Source organism: Harpia harpyja, chromosome 23 (genome assembly GCF_026419915.1).
Source record: "Harpia harpyja isolate bHarHar1 chromosome 23, bHarHar1 primary haplotype, whole genome shotgun sequence".
NCBI classification, from domain to species: Eukaryota; Metazoa; Chordata; class Aves; order Accipitriformes; family Accipitridae; genus Harpia; species Harpia harpyja.
This window is the reverse complement of record NC_068962.1, coordinates 2,961,331-2,985,134: the sequence shown is the minus strand read 5'-3', so window position 1 is coordinate 2,985,134 and position 23,804 is coordinate 2,961,331. Positions and strand designations below refer to the sequence as shown.

The 23,804-nt window shown below is 39.8% G+C and overlaps 1 protein-coding gene across 9 annotated transcripts in view; it reads right to left on the bottom strand.

Annotated features, from left to right (window-relative positions):
• Positions 1 to 23,804, bottom strand: part of ANKS1B (ankyrin repeat and sterile alpha motif domain containing 1B) — a 445,721-nt gene that overhangs the window by 54,718 nt on the left and 367,199 nt on the right. The gene's annotated exons all lie outside the window — the stretch shown is intronic.

Below are 23,804 nucleotides of genomic sequence, written 5' to 3'. Positions count from 1 at the left end.
TCATTAAATGAAGAGACATTCAGAGTGAAGCCATTTTCTCTTTAAACCTTTTAACAAGTTAGTCCACTACACAGGCTAAGCAGACAGAGAGCAGTGCGAGGCAAACAATCAGCAGAGAAAATGAGAGGCGAGATCAAACAGAGGAAAAACCCTGTAAAATGAAGGAAGAAACCAAAGCAGGTACAGATGTGGAAAACTGAAAAAAAAAAAAAGTAGGCTCAAAAATTAATAAGAAGGAAAGGAAAATGAAATAGGAAGAGAAGGCAGCAGACCGGGAGCAAAAACAAGGGAAGGGGAAGAAGAGACTGGAGAAGGAAATGTAGAGGTGCAGGGAAACAGCAAGTGATGAGGATTAAAGGGATTCAGGGGATGGATGAGGAAGAGAGTGAGGAACAGCCACTGAATGCTTAGAGAGGGCAAGAAGGAAAAAAAGGAACCACACAATGAATTAATGTTATCACTTGTAGATCTATTCACCATGCCTTTCACCGGTAATCTCCAAACGACACACACAGTTTGCACAGTTTGCATTATCGTGTAGAATCATCCTTGCATAAGAAACACAGGACGGACAAACTTTGTCCTGGAGGTCTACTACTTTTATCAGATGCAGTGAAAAAAAATCTCTGTTGCACACAAACATGACCATCAGTGGATAGGTTCAAATACCTTGCACCTGTCCAAATTCCAAGAACGCTGCCAAAAAGGTGTTCCAAATTTACTGCAACCACCCCCCACTTGTATCTTTCTGTGTCCCTGCCACATAGAGAACCACAGGATAACAGAGAGGGCAGGAGCAGCAAGTTGGAAACTTAAGCATCAGTGGAAAAATAATCTTATTTCAATGCTATTCTTTAATAACTACAATGGCTTCAGTGTGTAAAGCAGCTCTAATTGTAGAAGCAAGCCTCTGCTCTGCAAACAGCAGTGTCCTCATGTAACTCTTCCAGACTGTATATAAGGCTTCATACACCAGAGCTGCCTCCATTCCCTCTCCGAAGACAGTACTTCCCACTATATTTAGGACCACCGTGTGTCAACACCCTTCAGTTGAGAGGAATTTCTCACTCAACCTAGAAAAAGTAATAGTCCCCAAAAAACCCTGAAAATGCTACCTCTTAATTGAAAAATTACCTCAGTTTAAGCAGTACCACTAAGAGCTACCATTCATGAGAACAAGCAAACAAAACCCAAACGCCAGCAACTCCCCTACGCCATCTCTTAGATCCGCTATCTCAGGATATGGTACAGCAACATGCCATCATTATTCTGGTGGGTGAACTCCTGCCTACCTGTGGGCGAGTGAATTCGTCCACGCTTCCTCTCTTGGATGTCTCTGCACTATCTGATATTGTCGAACATCAGGAACATCTTGTTTGCCCGCATCTACAAAGCGATGGGCTATGACATGAAACAGATGGAGGCCTTCCTCTGAGAGGCAGATTACAGGGATGCTGCAGACCCTGCAGCTCAAGAGCAGACCCAAGCTGCAGAGTCCCACAAGCCTGCGACGTGCTCTCCTATGAGTCTAAATCTGGAGAAGCACGAGTGAAGCTGAGATAGCGCAGCACGTGCCGGAGGCATGCAGGAGACTTAGTTATGTATTCAGTCTACATTGAATGTTAAACAGAAGGGTGCACAGTTTATCTCCGTATTTAACTATATGAAACACGTGAGTGAACTACAGCTGCTTTAAGCATTACTCAGGTAATGCACTTCAGTGAACTTGCTTCTTTCATAATGCTTCCCCATCACCAGGAGCATTTACCCAGAGATTTTTAAGTCAAGCTACAGTCCTTGGGTTGTTTCGAGGTCCTCAGTGCTCTGAGTGCCTTCTTAGCTATATCAAACCACACACAGCAATTCTCTTTGACTTCACAGAGCTGTTGAACAACAGAGAAAAGGACACGAGTCTTGAGGGACTTTGCACATAAGAGATCAGCAGATGGGTCTAAATGGTTATTATTATTTCAAAAACTGTGCTTAATTTGAAAGAAATACAGATCTTTAAACACCGTAAGTGCTGCTAAGCTTATTCCACATTTTGTTTTTCCATTACAATGGTGGTCACCCCAAATCTGAAGTGGTAGGGATTTAAAGATGCAACCTACAGAAACATATGGTCCTCAGCCAACAGGCAGCTGGAGCCCAGGCTCACCTGGACCACGTACCCTGTTACCTGAAGACGGCTGTATTCTTCTGGAAATGGACTCCATAGTAATTTTCTTACTTCGAAAACCTGTTACTCAACTTACAAATATAAAATGCTGTTTTCTGAAACATTTCTGTATTTGAGTTAGGAAAGTTTAACAAACACCCTGAAACCTTGGTCTGTGATGGATTATCCTTGACAGTATTTATCAAAAATGTCAAATATCATAAATATAGGTCAACGGTGTGCAATGGCAAAGTTGCCTAAAGCAGTATCTTAGAAACATCTTCAAGTTGTGTAGCAGGTAACCGTTAAAAGTCTTGCACTCCTTTAGCCCACAAGTTGGTTCCCCATGAATATTTTCTATATACCAGGTAATGGTGAACACAGTAACACTGAGCTATGCACGTAAGTGCTATGCAGTAAAGCATTTTGTCAGCTGGATTGTAGCCTACTTAATACAGGACAGGGAAATGAGCTTTGCAGTGTGGCTGCAGGAATCAGCTACAACATGTCATGAAACTGTTCAGAGTAGCTTGAGGTCCTCCACAGCCTGTTATTTTGTTACTGTGACAAAAAAAAAAAAAAAAAGCACGTATACAACATGCCTCTTTCCACACCGACAGCAGGATACCTGAGACAAAAATAATACAACTCCATCTCATATATTTGCTTATATTTGATGCTGTAGTACAATTAAAGAAGAATGAATGGGGCAAGTCATTTGTCCAAAGAAATTACACATGCACACAAACTTAATCCTATTTTTACCTCCGTATTCTCCAACGATTAGCATACAAAATGAAATTCCACTAGGAAATATAAGAAATCCACAAATGTAACCAATGTAACACTTTGCATTTATATTTCTGACTTAGTTGACAGATGTTTTAAAAAACAAACAAATGTAGCCCAGTAACTCCCTGATGACTGTGTATGTGCGGATGCTGGAATTAACAAGTAATTCCATTTAAAACTGAGCATTATTTTTGCAACGTTCCTCTGCCTGATCTTTTCTTCTGATTGAATAATATGATCCAATACTGTATTTTATAATTATCCTACTTGGTTTTTTAAAAAAAATAGTATTATAAAGATTACTGAAATTAAAGACATCAATTCCCTTTCTTTTGGAATAATCTGGAAAGTTCCTGTATGGGCTAAAATTAGTACCATAATAGCGCAAGCAGTTTGGACTAAACACCTATCAGCAATCAGACACTAGAAACTAGCTACAAAGTGGAAAACTAGAGAGTGATCAGAATAGTACTAGTGATTCTCTGGTAGCAGCATCAGACACATCAGAATTTAAGAAGAAAAATGGTAAATACAAGCCAACCAGGTGTGATCTTCCTATCTCTGCAAGTAAACAGCCCAAAATACTAGCTAAATTCGATTTTATTAACCAGTTTACTGCTGGTTATATTGGAATAAACTCCAGGCTATCTGGAATTGCGGGTGAAGGATACACTGAGTATTACCACAGTGCTGCCCCACAGGGCTAATCTGAAATCACGGCAGTGCCCAGAATACCCAGGAAGGGAGCCCAGACTAACCAGTACAGCTCACCTGATCACCATAACTGGTTTAACTGAAAATTTGAAAAAGCATTAAATACACTTGCTATCTATCTAAATTCCCAGCATGGACAACTGTTCAAAATTTTACAAATCCTATTCACAGAACTGCTGTCAGTGATGAACAGTTAAAGCAAAAAAACCCCAAACCAACCAAATAAACAAAAAAGCGAAAAAAAAAAACAACCCATACCGCCCATGCTGACCAAGATTACATGGTGTAATAATGGGCATATCTTGAAAGATAAATATGCCTGAGTCAGCTGTGATATTGAATGCCTGTTGGCTTACCAATACCAGACACAGCCAAACCCAGTCCCAACCATATTAAACTTCTGCTGCGTTTTTCACATCGGGATACTTTATGTTCTTTCTCATCCTGACTGCAACCACCGATTCCTTCCAACCCTAAATTATCACAAACCCTTGCCATTTTTTAACAGCGCAGGGATTTTCCTATAGAGCCTTGACCGCCCAGCAAAGCGCAGGCAGGTGAGAACCAAGCGGCTCCAAATGACCCTGCAGACCAGAGACCTGGTGCAAGGCATCTCTGGTTTCCACAACTGCACTGGAAGCAATTGTTTATCACACCTCTGAAGAGGCTGGTAAGAGACTTATGATTTCGTATCATAATGATATGAAATATTCTCTAAATAAAGGTAATTTTGGACCCCGGGTTGTTACACTCCTCTGAGCTGCAGTGCTGCACACTGCTTGCTGCCAGAGCAGGGGTGTTACAATGCTGTTCAGCTGTTGCCATCCCAGTCAGATTCAGGTGGGCGAGATTTATTATTTTTTGCAGAAGTTCTCAGGACAGCCTGTGGTACTACCGAGGCTGCTGGAATTTTTGTCCTGACTTTGCCAGACAAGCCATTTTTGTCATTAAACTGTTTTCTGAATTCTCATTAGTTCAAGAATTGGCTGACTGAAAATACGAGGTGGCTAGTACTTTTGGCTCCACTAGAGATAAAAAAAAGTAACAGCAATTTTGGGCTTGTAATCGATAACCCTTAGTATTTCAGTGGGAAAATATTAATTTAATTTTTCATTAATAAAAATCAGGAAAATACAATGAAACAAGACCTGGCCAATACTGAGACATGGCCACTTTACCTCCTGAGGATGTGTCTCAGGCTACCTGCTGAACCACTTTTTAAAAACAAATTTTTAATAAAAAAGAAGTTAAATCCATGGCCTTCAAAAATAAAGTTAAATCACAGTTTAATGATTTTGTAAGCTTCAGATGTAAGGACAAACATTACATATGTGCATTTTTATTACATGAGGCTCAAAACCCCATAAATCAGAAATCCTAAAAGTCTATTATATATACAGACAAACACAAAGATTATTACGATAATGATTACCTATTCCAAGAGACAAGGCTGCAAGTATTATTTATGTGAAAAATACCAAGCACTAAGCAGGTCTGTACATAAAGCGAAAACAAGCCTTCTGTTTTCACAGGCAGTAAGTGGAAAAAGTATTGGACAGTTTGAAAGGCGGAATACATTCCTAAACTGAATCCTAGAGGACAGACATCTCAGACTGTTCCCTCTGCTGATGACTTGCATTTCCACTTCTGTGCTGAGCTAATGTCCAGTCACTGGTTCAGATTGGATTTGGAAAATGTGTGGTCACAGAGACCAGGGGTATTATTGCCGGCCAACCTCCTTGAGGTCTTCAGTGTTACTCATCTAGCACTATGAGAGAGCAACTGCAATACCAATATGTTATCCCACAATATTTTGCAGGATCACTTACATAGCAGATAAATTATAATTAAAGTTACTGGTACTACAACACATTTCATAATGAGCTAATCATTTATTTATCTATTTTTAATATGCAATTATCAGCAAAACACATTAATCTGTACACAAGCATGAAATATAGCTAGTGTAACAAGAAATAGGAGACAAAATACAAATCTCCGTAGAAAATTTTAAAAGCTCTGGAACTGATCCTTTTTCTGATCTTGATTCAATTTCATCACGGACTTAATTCCAAGCAAAAGGAAAAAATACACATTCAAGTCCCTTTAAAGAATGGGACACATTTGTCTACTAAATAAATAGCTTTTTTTTTTTTTTTTTAACACGCTCAAGGTTTCTAATAACATACAGTAATGAATGTCTTCATAATACTAGAAGCAGCAAACAGCTATTCGCTGCTTGGAGTAAAAATGCAGATTACTTTAGCTCACAGTTATAACTAATGCAGTCATTAAAAGGTAAGCTCTGTAATACGAGAATACAATCAGTTAATTACACAGATATTAATATCTTAGAATTGAAAATTTATTGTTTATTTCTATATCTTGCAATTATATACTCTCATAAAAATGGTAGTAAAAATAATGGAAAAAAACTAAGATGGTGTTAAGTATCTCCTTCTAACAGTACAATTTAATGGAGGTTCTTCTACGCATTTTGGAATTTTAATCATCATCTTCTAGATACACAACAACTACAGAAAGAATGTCTTCAACATACAGAAAGAAAAGCCAAACACTGGACAGGAGCACCTGGACCACGCACCAGAACAAATGTTGTTAAGAGATGATATTTAGCACACATTCAGTTTCACGGTATACTTGCAAGCTACCAGCTGTATGCATGAAGATCTAATTATTATTGTATTAAAGCATTTTCAGTTTAATAAAATTATTTTGCTGTATTGTAAAACATTCACAGTAAAAGCATGGGCTCCACCCTTGAACACCTAGTTCAAGCCAAGCCGATGCACCAAGGCTACCTCCGGCTTGCATCCAGGCTGTGCTACAGAGCGGTTCGCACAGAACTCCGCACACAGCGGTCCAGAACACACTTATCCCCTAAAGTATTAAATAGCCCAGAGTTACAAACTTGACCATGCGTTCTTGTCCTGCTGCTAGCATTAATATTTATCCAATTTTTTAAGGGAAGAGCTGTAAAAGAATTGTAAAGATAAAAATGCGAAAAGCGTTTGATCCCACCTGCCTTACAAAGGGACCTGGGAGCTGGGCGGGAGCAGTTCTTTTCACGGCCAGCTCCTCATCCGCTTCTTTACTTGACCACAAAAGAGCTAACACTGGTACAAATAAATGGGCAGGAAAGTATGACCGAGGATGGGGGAAGAAGAAGGGGTGGAAATCTCCTCTTCAGCAGCTGCTTCTGCTTACAGAGGTGCAAGACAAACGTGAGATATATCCACCACAGGGAGATCTCAGCTTCTCTCAAACTGGACCACCCGAAAGAAGAGACCAGCTAGCACACACACAAAAAAATAAAAATAAATTTGTATAGAACCCTAATGCCAAAGTTTTAACAGAAACCACGGTCTATGAGCCTATGCTTTTTAGTATTCAGCAGTTACTAAATTTAGTTTTCTAGCTTGTCTGTCAGGTGTCTGCCATCTTCCCCCTGAGGACTGGAACAAACCTGTCAGAGACAGGCTAGTCATTTCATGAAGAATGTTTTTGTTTCTCATAACTGTTTCCATCTTATCAGTAACCAGTGGACTCACCCTACTGCAGAGTGGCTGCTCAGCCTTGGCCCCACTGCTTCCTTTGACAGCATTCGGCACACTGGATGTAATAAAACTCATTTTGTGATGTGCTAATATACGCACCGTTGACTCTCTTTTGGGTACCATGTGTTATGCTGCCCAGGGATGTCACCTCTGTCAAGATCCTAATTTCATGACTTTACAGGAAATAGGCACCTACATACACGACATGATGGAAAGAGGGTCCTCAATTATCGCTCCATCTGCTCTGCAGCAACAGCCAGCTGACCAATTTCATCGCTTTTCTTTCAGCAAGGACACTCCCCAAAAGAATAAACTTAGAATGACTGATAACCTCAGGATAGGTTATGACATGACATACAACCTTCGCATAAAAATAAAAAATCCTCCACCAACTTATCTTCCCAATTGTCTTACACTATCCTGGTTTGCAATCCTTGCTCATTACGTAATTATTTAATTAAACTCATTAAAACAATTACTACAGGTTCTGGAAGAAAATCATGGCTTGAAATAAATTGTACCAGCCCCTCTCCCTGGGTTTCACACCTCCCTCCACCTTTATCAACCAATCTCATCCTTTAACACCAAATGGAAGAAGCTACTACATAGGTAAAAGCTACCAATTCATCTCAACTGCAGCTGTCGTAATCTACTCTTTTCTTTAAGGCAGTCTAATTGATTAGCATAATTAAAATAAATTAAGACCAATTTTGTCTAACCTACATTTGGTTTGGATTGTGACGCTGCTTGTCAGATTCTGAACCCCAAACCTTGTCCATTTTCCAACTAGATGATACAGCTTTAAAAAAAAGCTATCAGTTCTCCCTTATATCCTTGCTTCGTTTACATCCTTTATGCTATCATAACTGTAGCAATACTACTACTATCTTAAAAAAAGGCAACGGCCACCATGGCAGAGCAGAATCATACATCATAGCCAGAGCCGGCATCATGCTGTACTTTGACTCTTAATCTGTGAGGAGGAAGCACCGTGGGTGGGAGAGAACAGGCTCTATGAGCACAGCAGGACTGCTGGATTAACTCTGCCAGGGGCAGCAAGGGGACAGCAAATCATTTCTCAAAATATCTTTTTCTTTCATGCCTTGAGGTAAGAGCAGGAAGGAACACCATCAAAAAGTGGGGTTACAAAAGGATACAAACAAAGTGGCAAAAATATTCATCCGTCAATAGCTCAAGTAAGTTCTTCCCTTGTGGCTCCGAGCAACACGACAAATTCCAACATAAAAGATTATTGTCTGCACAATCTGAGATAAATTGAAACCGCAAGGCCGTTCGGATCATACCCATCTTCTTATGCAGATTCCTTCATTAAACATTCAACATTAGTCTGGCTTAAGGAAGAAACATTTTTGTACATAACCAAATTAGAACAAAGCAAGTGGGCAAGCTGTACTGAAGAGCTCTCCAAACAGGAGGCTGATTTTGTAACACAGTTAAAAAAAAAAGATAAACTGAGCTTCATATTAACACTGAAAACCAGCAAAACTCTGGTCATCTCAAACTTCTTATTTTATAAATTAAAAAGAATACAGATGTGTGTATCTTTCTGAATTCCACAGTTTGGGCAGATACATTATTAATGAAGCATTCTGGCAAAACCCACCAGTGAATAGGTTATCATGGGAAAGGCTTTCTTGCTATAAATTCTATTTGAATTTTCTCAGTGAGAAGGGCTGCACAGGACTCCTCATACAGGGTAGTGTAGCATGTTTTCTTCACCTCTGGTCTTTCTCTCTTTTTTCTTCAGCCTTATCAAAAGTTCCTGAAAAAGGAAAGTTCTCTTCAAAGGGAGTGTCAAAAAGAGGATAAACCTAATCTCCACGGCTCAGGCTTTGCTCTTCTGGTTCTTTACCTTAGGCCCATCCAACCCATGCAATAAAGTTGAGAAGGAAAGACAGTGCCAAGGAGTTCATTCCCCGCTTTTCCCATCAGCAGTAGTAACACCAGCAGTCATTATTTTGCAGAGAGTGTTCCGTGAGGGGATTTTTGGACCTGCACGAAACCAAAATGACTTAGCAGACCTGTGGATGCAGCCAAGTGCAGGACAGCAGCCCCACGTTGCAAGAAGTCAGAGGCCCCAAATCATGTCTATAATGATTCCCAAACCACTCTTAATGTTGTCAAGAATCTCCCCAATGTCTAGTCATGCCTTTTAATAATCCTAAATATGGTAATTTAGCAAAATATCCTTAACCCAACGATTAACCATTCTGATTCTTGAATTATGTTTTCGTTAATATTTAACCTAAATTGTCTCTTCTCTAGCTCTTTTTCTGTCCTCACTGATTTATGAAAATAATTCATCATTATCTCCTTTATAACATCCACTTACATGTTGGCAGAAAGTTATGTTTGCCCTCAATCTTGTTCCCACTGGAAGGAACATGCTCAATACACCAGTTATCTGGTTACAGCGTGAGACACAGCCATGATTTCTAACATACAACACGAGCAGAAAAAAGCCAGCAATCCCTCTTCCTCTCATCTAAACCACAATATAAACACGTAAAAATTTTACTTTAAAAGTAAAAAATATAAACCAGAAAAAAACCCAGTTCGCCTTTCTTTTGCAAGTCATGTATCATAACACACACGCAATTTCGCAAAACTCTTGTACCAAGAATAACTCTCCCTCCTAAATTTGTTTTAACTGGACATAAGGAATCCAACGTATAAGCACATTATCCCAGCTGAAACATAAAGGGAACCACACCAGGGGACAGAAATCTCCAAGTTTTTATACACACCCCTCTTGTTAGCATGCACAACATACATTCATATATCACTGTCCTTTTTTTGTGATATGCTGTTGACTAATGTTCAAATACTCAGTAGCTCTACTCCTCCTGCCCAGATTATTCCCCCACTACTGCTGTTCAGTAACATACTCACAGCTCGTTATATTCTCTCATGTGATCTGTACTTCCAAAATAAATCACTTTCACATTTCTTCAATTAAACCTTACATAACTGATTCAGCCCATTTATGCATTATGAAGATTATACTCTCTTTTAATCCTATTTTACAAATGTTACTACAATGTTAAATAATCACCCTTCAGATCAGAAATAATGCCATGAAAATCCACCTTCGATTGGGACGACAAGTTTGCAGACCTTTAATTTTGATAGAGCTTGAAATGTTAAAGCAGAGAAGAGACTAGTTTATATGAATAATTATAGCTATTAATTTACAGTATTAGGTATAATAGCCAGCGGTATTATTGTGAAGCCGAGTAAGTTTCTACATTATCTTGTCACAACTGTGCACTACAGTACAGATCACATTAACTCACTATAACATTAGAAATCCTGTCATGAACATTTTACACCAAATCACCACATGAACTATGATTAATAATGAATCAGAAGAGTGGATTTATATGAATAACAAGCAAAGAGAAAAAACCCTCTTATTACAGACAATTAGATGATAACGTAACTCACATATTTGCTATGTTCTAATACGTAGCCACTTGGGATATCTTCAATGACTTACTTAGACTTAACATGTATTTCTGAGTTGTACTAAAGAATTAACTAACATTTTGGGTTTTTCAAAAGAATAAGTAAGCCTAAATTTAGTCACTGTTAATTAAATGTAGTTTTAGAAACTCTACTCTTCAAGTACACATCTCATTTATGTGGGTTTTTTTAATTGTCCCCATATTTGTGATCCAGAAAAGTGTAAGGCTTTTCTTATTTTAAGAACCCTAACATTTCAACTTACTTGTTTCTGCTGTAATATGAAGCTTTGCATCATAAAATATTTTCCATTCATGATTTGTGTTCATATTTTCTTAGCAACAGATTTCTCACAGATACTCAACAGCGTAAGCAAACCAAATTTCTGCACAGAACTGAAAGTAAATGACTGTGTTACTTAGTAGTAGGAATGAAAAATACTGAAGGAAAAGGTTAAAATATGCTTTTGAAATGTTATGTTTCTGTATCACATACAACGGGCTTACTCAGCTGCGGGCAATTTCTTAATTTTCAGGAACTCATTCCATGTTTCACCCTAATTTGGTCCGAGACAGGTACAGCTGATCTTTTGTGAATTAATACCTATTACAAGGAATTTACCAAGTGCTGATGTTCCCTCCGAGCCCCCAGGACTTGGGTGCACTCCCCGGCCCTGAGCCCAGAGGACAGAACCAGCACGAGAGCGGTGCAGCCAGATTCTTCGTGCTTGAAGACTTGGAACAATAACATAAAGCTAACAAAACTTTTTAAAAGAAAACACTAGAGGTACTGGCAATTCAGAGCTGCCCAGGAGGTAAAAAGCCGTACTTCAGTTTGGAAAACAGCGGGAGCAGAGCGTGGTGTGCCCACTCGCCCCCTGAAATTCCGAAATGTGTTCCCAGAAAACAGCTCTCCACTGGCAGAGCGCGCTGGGGATGGACACAGAATCGCCAGTTCACAACCGGCATGCCGCGGGACAGAGGAGTTTGAAGCACAGCAGGATGCTTTAACGGGCGCATTTCCCCACCACCGTCCCGCTGCAAACCAGCGCTGCTCGGGGGCACGCTGAATGTGTCGCTGCGTGCTTCATCGCCGGGATGCGCAGGCAGCACTGAACACCTTCCGAGAGAGCTACAACTATATAATATTACCATCTACATTCGTGTTACAGACCAATGTGAACTAAGACGTCACGCAGGTCAGGAATTCCTCTGCATCCGTGGTCAGGGAGCAAAGGGGAACGCAAATAAATGACAAAACACGGCGTGCAAATCATCAACCAAGAGACAGCGAGAGACACCATGAGCTACAACTAAGTCTTAACTGTACAAGGAATTACATCTGTTGAGAACTTAAAATGCAAATGTTAAGTTTTATTAATCTACTTCTTAACTGCAGATACAACCAACGCAAGCTCCTGAAATAATAAGGTAAAATGGGAATTTGGAACCTAAGAGAGATAAAATGAGTGCCAGAAATTTTAAGAGGATGAATAACACAGGAGAAGAATAGGAAGACCAGAAAACGGGTCATTATAGTAATCAGGTGAGAAATAGCTAATAGAAGGATTTACATGTTACAATAAAATTAAAAGGTAACTCTTTGAAGGATACCAGTAGGTGACATCACAAGGCACTTGTGAAAAACCAGAGTACATGATTTTATTTGTTCTGGCTGTTCGGATAACTTTCCTGTTTTCTTCTTTGCAAATTCAACCTCCTTCCCTCTCATCCATCAAACCTCCCTCTCTCTTTTCACATCTGATTTTCAGCTCAACAGACCCCAAATTCCTTTTCCCGTTGCAGCTTTGCTCCAGGTCCCCTTTATTTCTTTATCACCCTCCACTCAGCTCAGCAATTTAATCTGCATTTGTAACCACATTCCCACCTCATCCAGCTGACCACTACGGAGGTGACAGGGAGAAACAACAACAAAAAGAGGAGCAAAAACTGCTGACCAACAAGCAAGGTAAAAAGCCCGGGGAGAAATGGAAAGGAAGCTGCTGGATTAATAATATCAGATTTGATTTAATGGCATCTGCTCTCCTCCATAAGCAGCAAAATAACCATGTAATAAACATTTTAAATGTATGTTTAATGTCTATTATAGATGTCATTTATGGGATAACCACCCAAGCTTGCAGAAAGAGACCGCCTCATCCTCCAGCAATCTCTGTCCTTATTTTGCACCTCTAGGATACCGTTGAAATGGAGAGAACAAACACCCACATACGTTTCTATTCTTTCGTAGTCTGTACAGTGAGTCTTCTGTACAAGCGGTGCTGCTAAGAGCACTGCAACGAGCTCCCCTCATCAGCTGTGACCTAGGACGACTTAGTATACTACCAGGCATAGTATGACTGTTTAATTATTTATTGAGATAAAACATATAGAGAAAACAATGTTTTACCAATAGGAAGCATTTTGGAGAATGGCTATTCAATAATATTTTGAAGAAGTAATTTTGTGAACAGGGGCTCCTGCTATGGGATTCTTTTTTTTAAATTGTGCACCTAATTTTTAGCTATCTAAAATCTCGTGAAATCTGTTCACCAGGATACATTTTCTTACTGTCTCAACCAAAAATGATTACAGTGTCACAATGCAAATAATATTTGGAAAATATCAAATTTTACTTCTGTATGTTACCATTGTATTATTTTGCTAATAAATTTTGTAAGCCCCCAGGAATTGGCATATATGTTAAAATCATCTAGGGTCAGCTTTAGCAATTTACAAGCTTCAGTGGTTCAGAATTTCATATTTTTAAGAAAACATGGCATGTGTTTGTATCAGCAAGTTTCATCCGTCATTATCCATCTCCCTCCTACACCTTTCTAGTATAAAAACCCCTTCTGCTTGCTGACAGAATACTAATTTGGCTTCATTTAAATGCTAAAGCAGCATAGTCCAGCTATCTCATTTAAAATATGTGTAAAGCTGTGAAACAATTGACAAGCACAATGAAGAGCGTCTACCCTAAGATCTGCATGGAATTATTTTTCAATAGACACTAAAAAGCCAAAAGCCTAGACTAGCCAAATTTTTCTTCCACACATCAGGGAAGGGAAAAGGGCAATATTTACCTAGCAGCTCACCACTTCATACCACCTGTTAAGATTAAAGGCCAGGTGATGTATACCCAGAATATATATATAGGCTTCTATTTGTGCAAGGGCAGTCACTCATTCTTGTAACTTCAAGCACATATTTATTCTGCGTGTGCAATAAGAAAATGTGCATTAACAAGGCCTGCATCAAATATAAATTAAGGCCAAGAGGAATTTCCATATATGAATAGTACAAAGCCCCTAAATATAGAGCACTCTATGGACAACTGGGCTGGTATCCCTCAGCAGTACCTTCCAGTGACCTGCGTTGACGAGTCTCCCAGACTTCTCTCCTTGTAAAGGTGTAGTTTTAAGGCATAAAATGGAGAGTATAATGAAACTTGAATTGGCATGATTCATCGAGTTGATTCCAAATCCTTGGTATGCAAGTACACGGAAGTGTGTATGTGGGGTTTAAAGAAATACACACAGCTTTATATAAAAATGCGTGATGTGTGCTACCATCTTTGTACACCCACACACGAATAGAAAGCAGGAAAGAAAACTGTGCAAGGGACCCCTCACACCATGGCTAGCCACAACACGCCTGAGAAACAGTGACCACCAAGGCCTGGATTTGATTAGCATCAAACTGTTCCACGTCAGAGCAAACTGGGAGCCGAGCCTTGTATTTCTAGGGTGCACAGCTGAAGAATTATTCACTCGGATGGTCTCACACAGTCTATTTCAAGTTCCAAATCAAGGCAGCTTAGCTTCCCTCCCACAAGCGAAAATGCAGACACAAGCTAGCGTGCTAAAATTTTCCTCACAATGGCAGAGAAAGTACATGGGCAAATGAGATAGCAAAACCTGTTAAACTTTACAACTGAGACTAAGATGAGAAGAAAGCAACCGTCTTTTCTCTTTAAACTCTCTAATTCCTGAGAAGCTAAAAAACCGCAGAGATTTAGCAGCAGAAGAGTCACTAGTAAAATAGTTTGTTTCAGAGGGTAAACGTAACTTTTGTTGTGCTGACTGCAAGATGACAGTAACTTCCGTTGGACACATCTATATTTCTAGATACAACCATCTCATTTACAGTTCAGTATTTTAAAGAAATGAAAACATGGAAGACCTGACCATAGTTCTAAACCTGCTTTGTACAACAAGACTAATGCAGGACTGAGTTAAGAAGCTGACCCATATACTGAAAAATAGGATCTAAAATTAAATAGGAAAATGTACATCATTATTTTAACTTAGCTCAAAGTTGCACAGCTAAATCTCTGTGCAGCAAACTGAAAAGTTATCTATACACTGCAGATTATTATGCACTCAGTGAACACCCAACATTTATATCAGTTTTGCTATGTTAGTGGTATTGAATTTTTCATGCATTTTAAAGTTGGATAAATGGTTAGGAAAATAATTCAATAGGTCAGACATTTCATTAACTTAAATATTAACAACAAAATCCTCCAAGCAGAATAAAAATGCTCTTTCCTGTGGACCTATGTACTTGTCCAGGGCAGCAGAACCCACTGAGAATCCTTCTCAGCTTGCCAGAAGGACCAGGGTGCCAGACGCCTGGGGCTGCACAACCTACATATTCCCTGTTCAAATTGCTCGTGTTTAGTTCCTAGCTAACACTTTACTTTTCGTCTAGATTTACACTGACGTTCTTGGTCCAAGGGGCCTTACTCCCAAAGGAACCTTTGCTTTGCTTTAATTTCTGAATGGACACTGAATATCAGCTTAACACTGTTTAATAACTTAATCAAGCATACATACATTAGGACTTTGATAGTATCTAAAATATTTTCCACAAATTTATAAATTACCTGTCTGCAATGATCTAATGCCAGGGAGTCTCTTTCAAACACCACTTATTGCTAACAAGGATGAGAACCTGGTTGTCTTGATGTCAATGGCAAAATACCATTGACTGCAATGAAGCCAGTGTCTCACTTGGACATGCTGTATTCCGATAAAACGGGGATTACACTGCATTGCAGAACTGAAAAGGATGGGTACAGTTAAAATGAAATGCTAGAATGAAAGCTGACTGTGTAAAAATAGTATTTTCTTATTCAGCAGACCTACCCCACAAATATATTCAATCTCATAGCTGCTTATACTCACGGCTAGAAAAAAAACCTAGGATTACTTTTTATTTCCATTTCAGAGATGGCACATTTATGGTGAGAGTAAGCAGATTCTGTTTATATTGTCTCTCACTCTTGTGATTTCATCATGAGTCTCACCAAAGTCTGTCTTCCTCCCCAAACCACAAACTTCTGAATCTCAGCTTTTGGTAGGAAGACAAATGCACTAGTCCCATGACTGCATAAAAAGATTTGAATTACTGTATCGGGGGGGGGCAACCCCCCCATCTTAATTTTCCTATGATATCTGAAGCCCTGAGGTTGACTAGCTTTTCATCATCTGTATAATCGCTAATTAAAGGACAACTGAACTTCCAAATTCTACACACAGGCAGAGCCTGCGCAAGCTGGAGCAGCCCTACTGTAAATACTGCCTGCAGAATCCTTATTACCATGTAAAAGTGAGAAAGACAGCCTTTCAGACACCAAATTAGACTTGCAGGCAACATGCATAGCGTAGTTAGGAGAAACCATTTATTTCCAAACTTGACAATTTTTACCTTGTGGTCCCCAAGACAAAACGAACACGGCACTTTGCTACCCTTCAATAAATCTTCAGCTTTTCACAGCTCTGGGTTATGAAAGGTTCTAAGTTGCACTTAGGTAAAAGGAATTCATAATCTCTCAGGGATGCAAAGAAAAGCTTGGACACAACCCAAGTGTAATCAAACTACTAAAACAAAAACCACATGCAAAGGCGAATGAGAGAAGTTGTATGGCAATATTTCTAGCTGGCTGTGCTCCGTAAAGGGCTGTTGAAACTCAGGTGTAAAGGACACTGTTGTTAGTGCTCATCATCTCTTCCCAACCCACTGACATAGCATGTAAAACTGAGGCAGATCCAAGACACGCTGGGAACAACCTGCAGTTTTGACATGTCTCTCCTTCCTCTTGACCCTAGAGGAACCTCTCCCAGCTGTTGGTGTCGGCAGTAAGCAAGAGCCACACATCAGCTCTTCCCAGCCACAACGTTAGTGACATACTAGTATAAGATGCAGATGATAGTAACTCTTACTAATAACTGCTCTGGATCCTATATTGTCAACTCTCAACTTTTCTAGCCTGCTTTGTTAACACTTGTGGTTTACTGCAGCAGAAGTCTACAAGGAACTAAAGCAGCCCAGGTCTCAAGAAGAGTGATGCCCATGGTGGAACGAAGGGAACTGGATGCATCCAATTTGGTAAGACTTGCCTTTGCATCTCAGACACCCAAGACTTCTATCACTCTATGGCAAAGTACGAGAGAAGACACAGCCCAGCAAGATGAAATGAAAAAGGGCTGTAAACTGAACATCAAATGAGTTTGGAACTGGAGAGAGCAGGGAGTAAAGTACATGTGCTCAGACATGGCCTCCTGCTTCACTAGATAAGTAAGAATAGGGTGAGCAATGTGATTCAAGAAGAAAATTATATGACACAGTATGTTTTATTTCACAGCATGCTGAAAAATGATTAAAGAAATGTGAAGAAGAGTAAAAGACTTGCTCTTTTAGCTTTACTTTCAAATACAGCAATATAACACAGAACCATCCTGATATGCTGCTGTATGCATCACTTCTATGCCTATTATCCAGCTTCTTAGAAAAATGAAATCCAAACCTACACATTTTATCTTAGAGCAGCAGCACAGGTTTTGTAGAGTGAGAGCTTATGAATGGTAAAACATGAATTTAGCGCAGTGAAAAAACAGTCCAAGCTCAGGGGTCTATTCTCTTCTGATTGCTTTTATATACTTCCAGCATTCAGGAAAATTACGCAGAAGCATTAGGAGTAGAATAGACTCCTGTGAAATGAGCTCACAAATGAAATTAAGAGAGGGAGAGAGCAGTGAATAACTGAATCCCCTGAGCCAGAAGAATGCCACGCTGGAGTCTCACAGGAGGATATGCAACACGTGCTGCTGTGCACCTACTTTGCAGTGGACCTGTGTAATTTATGAACCTGACAGCAATGCCATACATACCCACAGGCTCTTCCTAACCTCCCTCCCGCCCATCAGCATGCTTCCACAGAGAACTGCCAAGGAGACTGACACAATGAAAATGCAGTGGTTTGGCTGCCTTTCAACCTTCTATATACCCTGGAGACAGAAGGATTACTTATTATTAGCAATTATGAAATTTAATCCACTATACTGCATTGCATATGATCAAGCTTTATTGTACTCTAGTGAGTCTTACCATAGTATAAACACCAGATTATAAACCTATTTTTTAATGCATTGACTTTAATTTTATATAGAGTCAACCTTCCCTGTTGCAATGTGGTCACTTCATTCTGTACTTCTGATAGTGTGGCTCTTGAGTCTGTGAACAATTTAAGTGTATGCTTCTATCAGTGCAGAGGAGGAAAAAAACCCCACTAACTTGATTTCTCTTTCCTACCTTCTTTTTAACAAATGAAAACCTGAAGAACATGTGGATTAGCTGATAAACTTAAGGCTGCAGATGAAACTTGGCATACTAATAGGAATGAAAACCACTTCTCCTAAATCCTAATGCCACGCTATATTCACAAAATCATCCTGGCCTTACTTGCTGTATCCACACAATCTGAATGGGTGAAATAAGAGCCATAAAAAACATCCACCCTGTGTGCAGTCTGGGCAGGCACTCTAAGAAGTGGTTCACAGTCTTCACTCTCTGCAACTCTAAAATCAGATGTTCCACACTGTTTTCTTATAATGCTCTTTGTTCTCATAAACTAGTGATGGTATTTATGAAAATCACAACACCCTTTCTCACAGACCGCTAGTTTAAGTGAAAAATGATTGTGATTACATAAGTGACATTGCATTTACTGATCACAGTTATGAAGGAAAAAACGTTCTAAAAATATGTATTCTTTGCCCAGTCAAGGGTTAGCAAATATTAATCCTTGTAAAACAGTAAAATATCTAATTAAAAGGAGAGAGAAAGCAAAAATGAATTTTTAACATAGCCATCTATCACGACACACCGCCACCTTCCATCCCGGGTGGAAGGTGTGTTTATCTGCCTTTGCTTTCCTTACCCACTACATAGCAACATGTACACCGACGAACCCTTTCCCACAAACGCTCATGTTTTGCTAAATCCAGCTACCCTGTGGCATGGGCTTTTCCCCTGGGCAGCAGACAGGAGCGCTTGGTGCTCCTTGCCCTTATCAGTCACGCCGCGCTACCGGAGGGCACTCGGCGCAGCGAGGAGAGTGGTACGAGTTGCTACTCCCAGCTGAGCGAGTACTTTTACTTAAGCCAATATGCCACTCATCACACAGTGACTTATTTTAAAGAGGCATCTGGTGATTGACAAGTGCCACCAGGAGCGTAAGTAACAGTACACTTTCCTATGGATTTTCACTTATGTCTCCACAATCCTTCCCTTGACCCAGACCAGAACTCCGCCTTTCTCTGTACCTCTTTCTCCTCTGTATTATTTCCAGCTTCCCCAATCCTCGCAGTAATTGCAGCTTTCCACCATGGCTCTACTACTCCTTACCTGCAGTTTTTCCCACCCCAGCACTGCAAGTCACAATATCCTCGCCACAACGAGGATATTAAAAGGGTGCCCTCTACTCATTTTCATGACAGTTGTGGGAACTTAATACCTCTGAAATAAACCATTCTTCCAGCTCAAATGCCCAATCAGTTTGAAAGTTCAAAAGACTGACAGCATAATGCCAAAACCATACTTCTTTAGGTTAAAAAGCATTTCCCAAAAGGAAACTTCAGTGGAGTAAATCGGTGACCAAAAATTCTAAAATACATGTCTTCTAATAATAATTATAGGTCAGAGCAAGAACCTCAGATCTTGTTTCTTATGTAACTACAACATAACCACAGTTAATCATCGTTCACCTCATAAAATGAGTGTGATACTCTTAGGACTCTCTTGCTACAAACAGAAAAGTTAAAGCACCCCAAATTTAGACTCAATTCTGTCCTTCAGCAGCGATAAAACACAGCTCGGCGAAACAAACCTATGCTGTGCATTCGTGTCTACGTAAATGACACGATGTTCATGTAGAGTGAATGTCACTCCACACTCATGTCAGAACAGTGATTAATTAAGCAAGTGTGTTCAGTGATTTTTCTCACCCAAGCATGCACATCCAGAATTTCTACACAGGACTCTTTCGACTGAGATTGGAAAGAGAGGTCTGCTGCTTAGGACAAGCAAGCAACAGATTGATTTCTAAGCTCATAACATGTTCATATAATCATATTAAAAGCATTTTGAAATTAGAAACAATCCAGTTCTTTGATGATTTATCCACTAAGGAAAGCATTTTTATCAAAATAGCCGTACAGATAACCTTCTATTCAGGGAAGAACCAAGTTGTGAACCTGACTGTTCAAATAACAAAAACATCAAGCAGGCAAATGTTGTCCTCTACAAGAGTCTGATTATTAAGACTGGGGAATTTTAAATAGCAGGGAAGTGAATTACACAAAGCTCACTAAATCTGGGGAGTTAAGGGAGTCTTACAGTCCAGGTTAGCATGCCCCTGTGTGACAATAATGATCCAAAGACTCTCTAGAGGCTCCCGCTACCGCACACCGAGCGCTGACGAGCTGCAACTAGGCATTGCAGCAGTTGTCGTAAGAGCTGAAACTTCTGAAAGTGAAGGCGAGGATGAGCAGACAGGTAGTGACCGACCCTGGATGCAAAAGTTTCCTTAATGCACAGCTTCCACTTGATAGTACAGGAAAAAATACAAAAATTATTTCCTCTAACTTCAAGACAATAGAGTTGTATATTCTGAATGCCTCATCCTGCAATGGCTCCAAATACCTTCCTTTTGATGATTCACAGAAGAGTACCATCCTCGTGTGTCCTTTTGACTCACGCTGAAGCATAATTGCTGCTCTTTTTTTATTGCTGCACCTATTTTCTCTCATCTGTCCTTTCTGTTTTCCTTTTATTTCTTTTAATCTTCTAAATGTATAGATATAGAAATAGTTTTCTAACTTTTATTCTTTTTAACCCTCTTGTGCTTTGGCTCTTCTTTCTTTTCTGCAACTTTTCAGGAAGCCAGATACTGTCAAGAGTGCCATTTTGCCTCTTTTTATTCAATCTACTAATTTCTTCTGCTGAAATGAAAGTCAAAGGATCAGGAATACTTTAGTTCTTAAGATACTGTCCAAGCCTGCAGCTATTTAATTACGAACTAATTATGTGAATGACTGTGTTAGAAGTCATTAGAGGTCTAAGGGATAATGTCATGTATGATAGAACATAAAAGCTACAAATAGGTTTTCAAGCAGCAACACAGTACGTTACCCACAGCTGCAAATGCTTGTTAGCACACGTGAGGCACATCGAGATCAACTTTGCCATCTATACTATCCTGGGTTTGCCTGCCCATCAACTGTCACTTGTAGACTAATCTTGCTCTCCATCACAGACGGATAAACACCACTTTAATTCTGCTTAAATAAAGCAGGATCTTGCTTTGTAAAAAAAAACAAACCAAATGATCAGGACTATAGATAATAGCCTTTTGAAAGGTAAATCCACCAGGATGAGAAAATCAGTATAAGGAATAACTCCTGAGTGGAGCTGAACTGTAGCTTTCTGGAGCAATGTGTGAATGTCTGAGAACCAAGTTCAGAGTCCAACAGGTGAGCTTGAGGGTTAAAATGATTTGCAACTGCTAAAAATTGATTGATGTGGGGAAAAGGTCAATGTTTGCTCTAAAAATAGCAGAATTATACATGTGATGTATTCTTAAACTTCTGTCCTTGCAAGGAGGAAAGGTGTCAAAAATTTAGGCAAGGGTGACTTGAATCAAACTAAAAAAATGCTCAGCCATACTAATTTCACTAATTTGGCAAATGCCGAAGACAACTTTCTTCTAAGTCAATATGGCTTCTATCATGCTGAAAGAACAACTGTTCTTCTTCACTGTGACCACAGAAATCCTACTCCATGCACTCAGACGTAGTCTTCCTGGATCCATGAACAGCAGCGAGACCTGGTTAATACATCTCACCTAACAGACAGGGGTGAAGGTGTTACCTGGCTAAGAGGAGCATCAAGACGATCAAGAACCTAAGAGGAGCATCAAGACGATCAAGAACCTAAGAGGAGCATCAAGACGATGGGCAATCCACTAGGACCGTATACGCTTCCCTCTCCCAAATAACAGCAAAACCGAACAAGATGAACGGCAGTGACATTTTTGGTCCTGCATACAGCACCCAGCACCACCCAGCCAGTCACTGGGCCAGCCCTGGATGCAGGTGGCATTTGCATTTGCCCTGAAGGCAGCTCTGGCCATGCTGAATTTCCAGACCTGTGTGAGAAAGGAGATGGTGGAGCGGCCTGCAGATCACCTGCTGGGTCTTCTTGGAGGCAGAACCGAGATGGCAGCCTGCCACCGGGAAAGAGCCAACTTCTGCCCCGGTGACTGACAGGTTTGGTCTTGATCCCTGGAGGAAAATGTATTGCTGCTGGAAAAGCCAGCCTGTCTGTGAAAGGCCCAAAAAAAGTATGAATGGACAATTTAGGGAAATAACTACTCCTTATAACTCCCCTTTTTTCATTAACACTTTACTTCTTGCTTTGTTTTTGAAATAACTCATTTTAAGACACCAAATAAACGATACAGATGCTACCGCTTCACTAAATAACTGGACATTCTTAGTAATTAAGCAGGTTTTCTACACACAGTGGAAGGAAATATTCTAATGAACTGATTATATTTTTTTTTTCCATGGCACGGAGCACATAAAAATAAGCAATTTCAATAATCATTATTACTGCTACAGTATATATTAATACATTTCAGATAAATCACTGCCTCTACTATCAACTCAGTTACTGCTCCTGCAAATAAAGCAATACCTTGTTACCTAGCAACTGAGCAAGTCCCTGCTACACTGCAAAAAAAAAAAAAAAAAAAAAAAAGGAAATATATATATTTATATATCCCCTTGGTTTCACGTTGAGAGAACATCCATAAAGAACAAAGAATAATCCACTCAAATGCCCTGAAATTCAATATTTAAATAAAATGTTTGATCCTCCACGTTTCGTGAGTATCTTCAGAAGCTAGGTCTAGATTAAACATGCATTACCTCTTACTGACAATGTTCTTGCTATGCATTTCTTGGAATATTTTATTAATGCATATATAAGTACACAGACATTACACGTATAAGTCATGACAGGCTCTTAATGCTACATCTGATCTGTATTAGAATAGGAATAGCTATCACAGGGCTTTTCTGAAGTCCGTTTGCTTATGCTAAATCAGTTCCTTTCCTGTTTAACATAGCAAGGCACAGTATCACCTCTTACTGATGCAATGTCTCTTTTTAGGGTACTGTCATTTGTACAAATTATTCTTTGCCTTGCATAAAAAAACCCAAAACCCATACGTACTACAAAACCCACCACTTTGTTGCTTTTTATTTCATGTCTGTGACAGATAGCCAACACTGCGCGGGTCAAAAACGAACAAGGGTACCTCAGGAGTCCTACTTGCGCAGACGAGCTACTGTCCCGGGCAACACGCAAATTCGGCAGCAGCCTCTGAACCCCCTGGTTACCAGCGTGTGTCTGCTCCACACTTTACTCTGAGTTGCAAAAGCCAGCAGAAGTATTCACGGCCCCATGACTGCACAGTACGATGACATACCCTTCACTGCGACAAGGACTGCCAATAAGCTTGTGCAACAGAGAGAATACAAAGTCATGAAAATAGCTGTCCTGAAGGCCCACAGTTTCATCAGTAGGTAACTGTTCTCACATTCAACGTTGTCTAGGTCATCCCGCCGCCCCCAGCTCCAAAATGAAATACATCTGAAGACACTGCAAATTTCTCCTCAAATTTAGTGGCTCATCACAAACCACCACTGCTAATCACAAATTAGA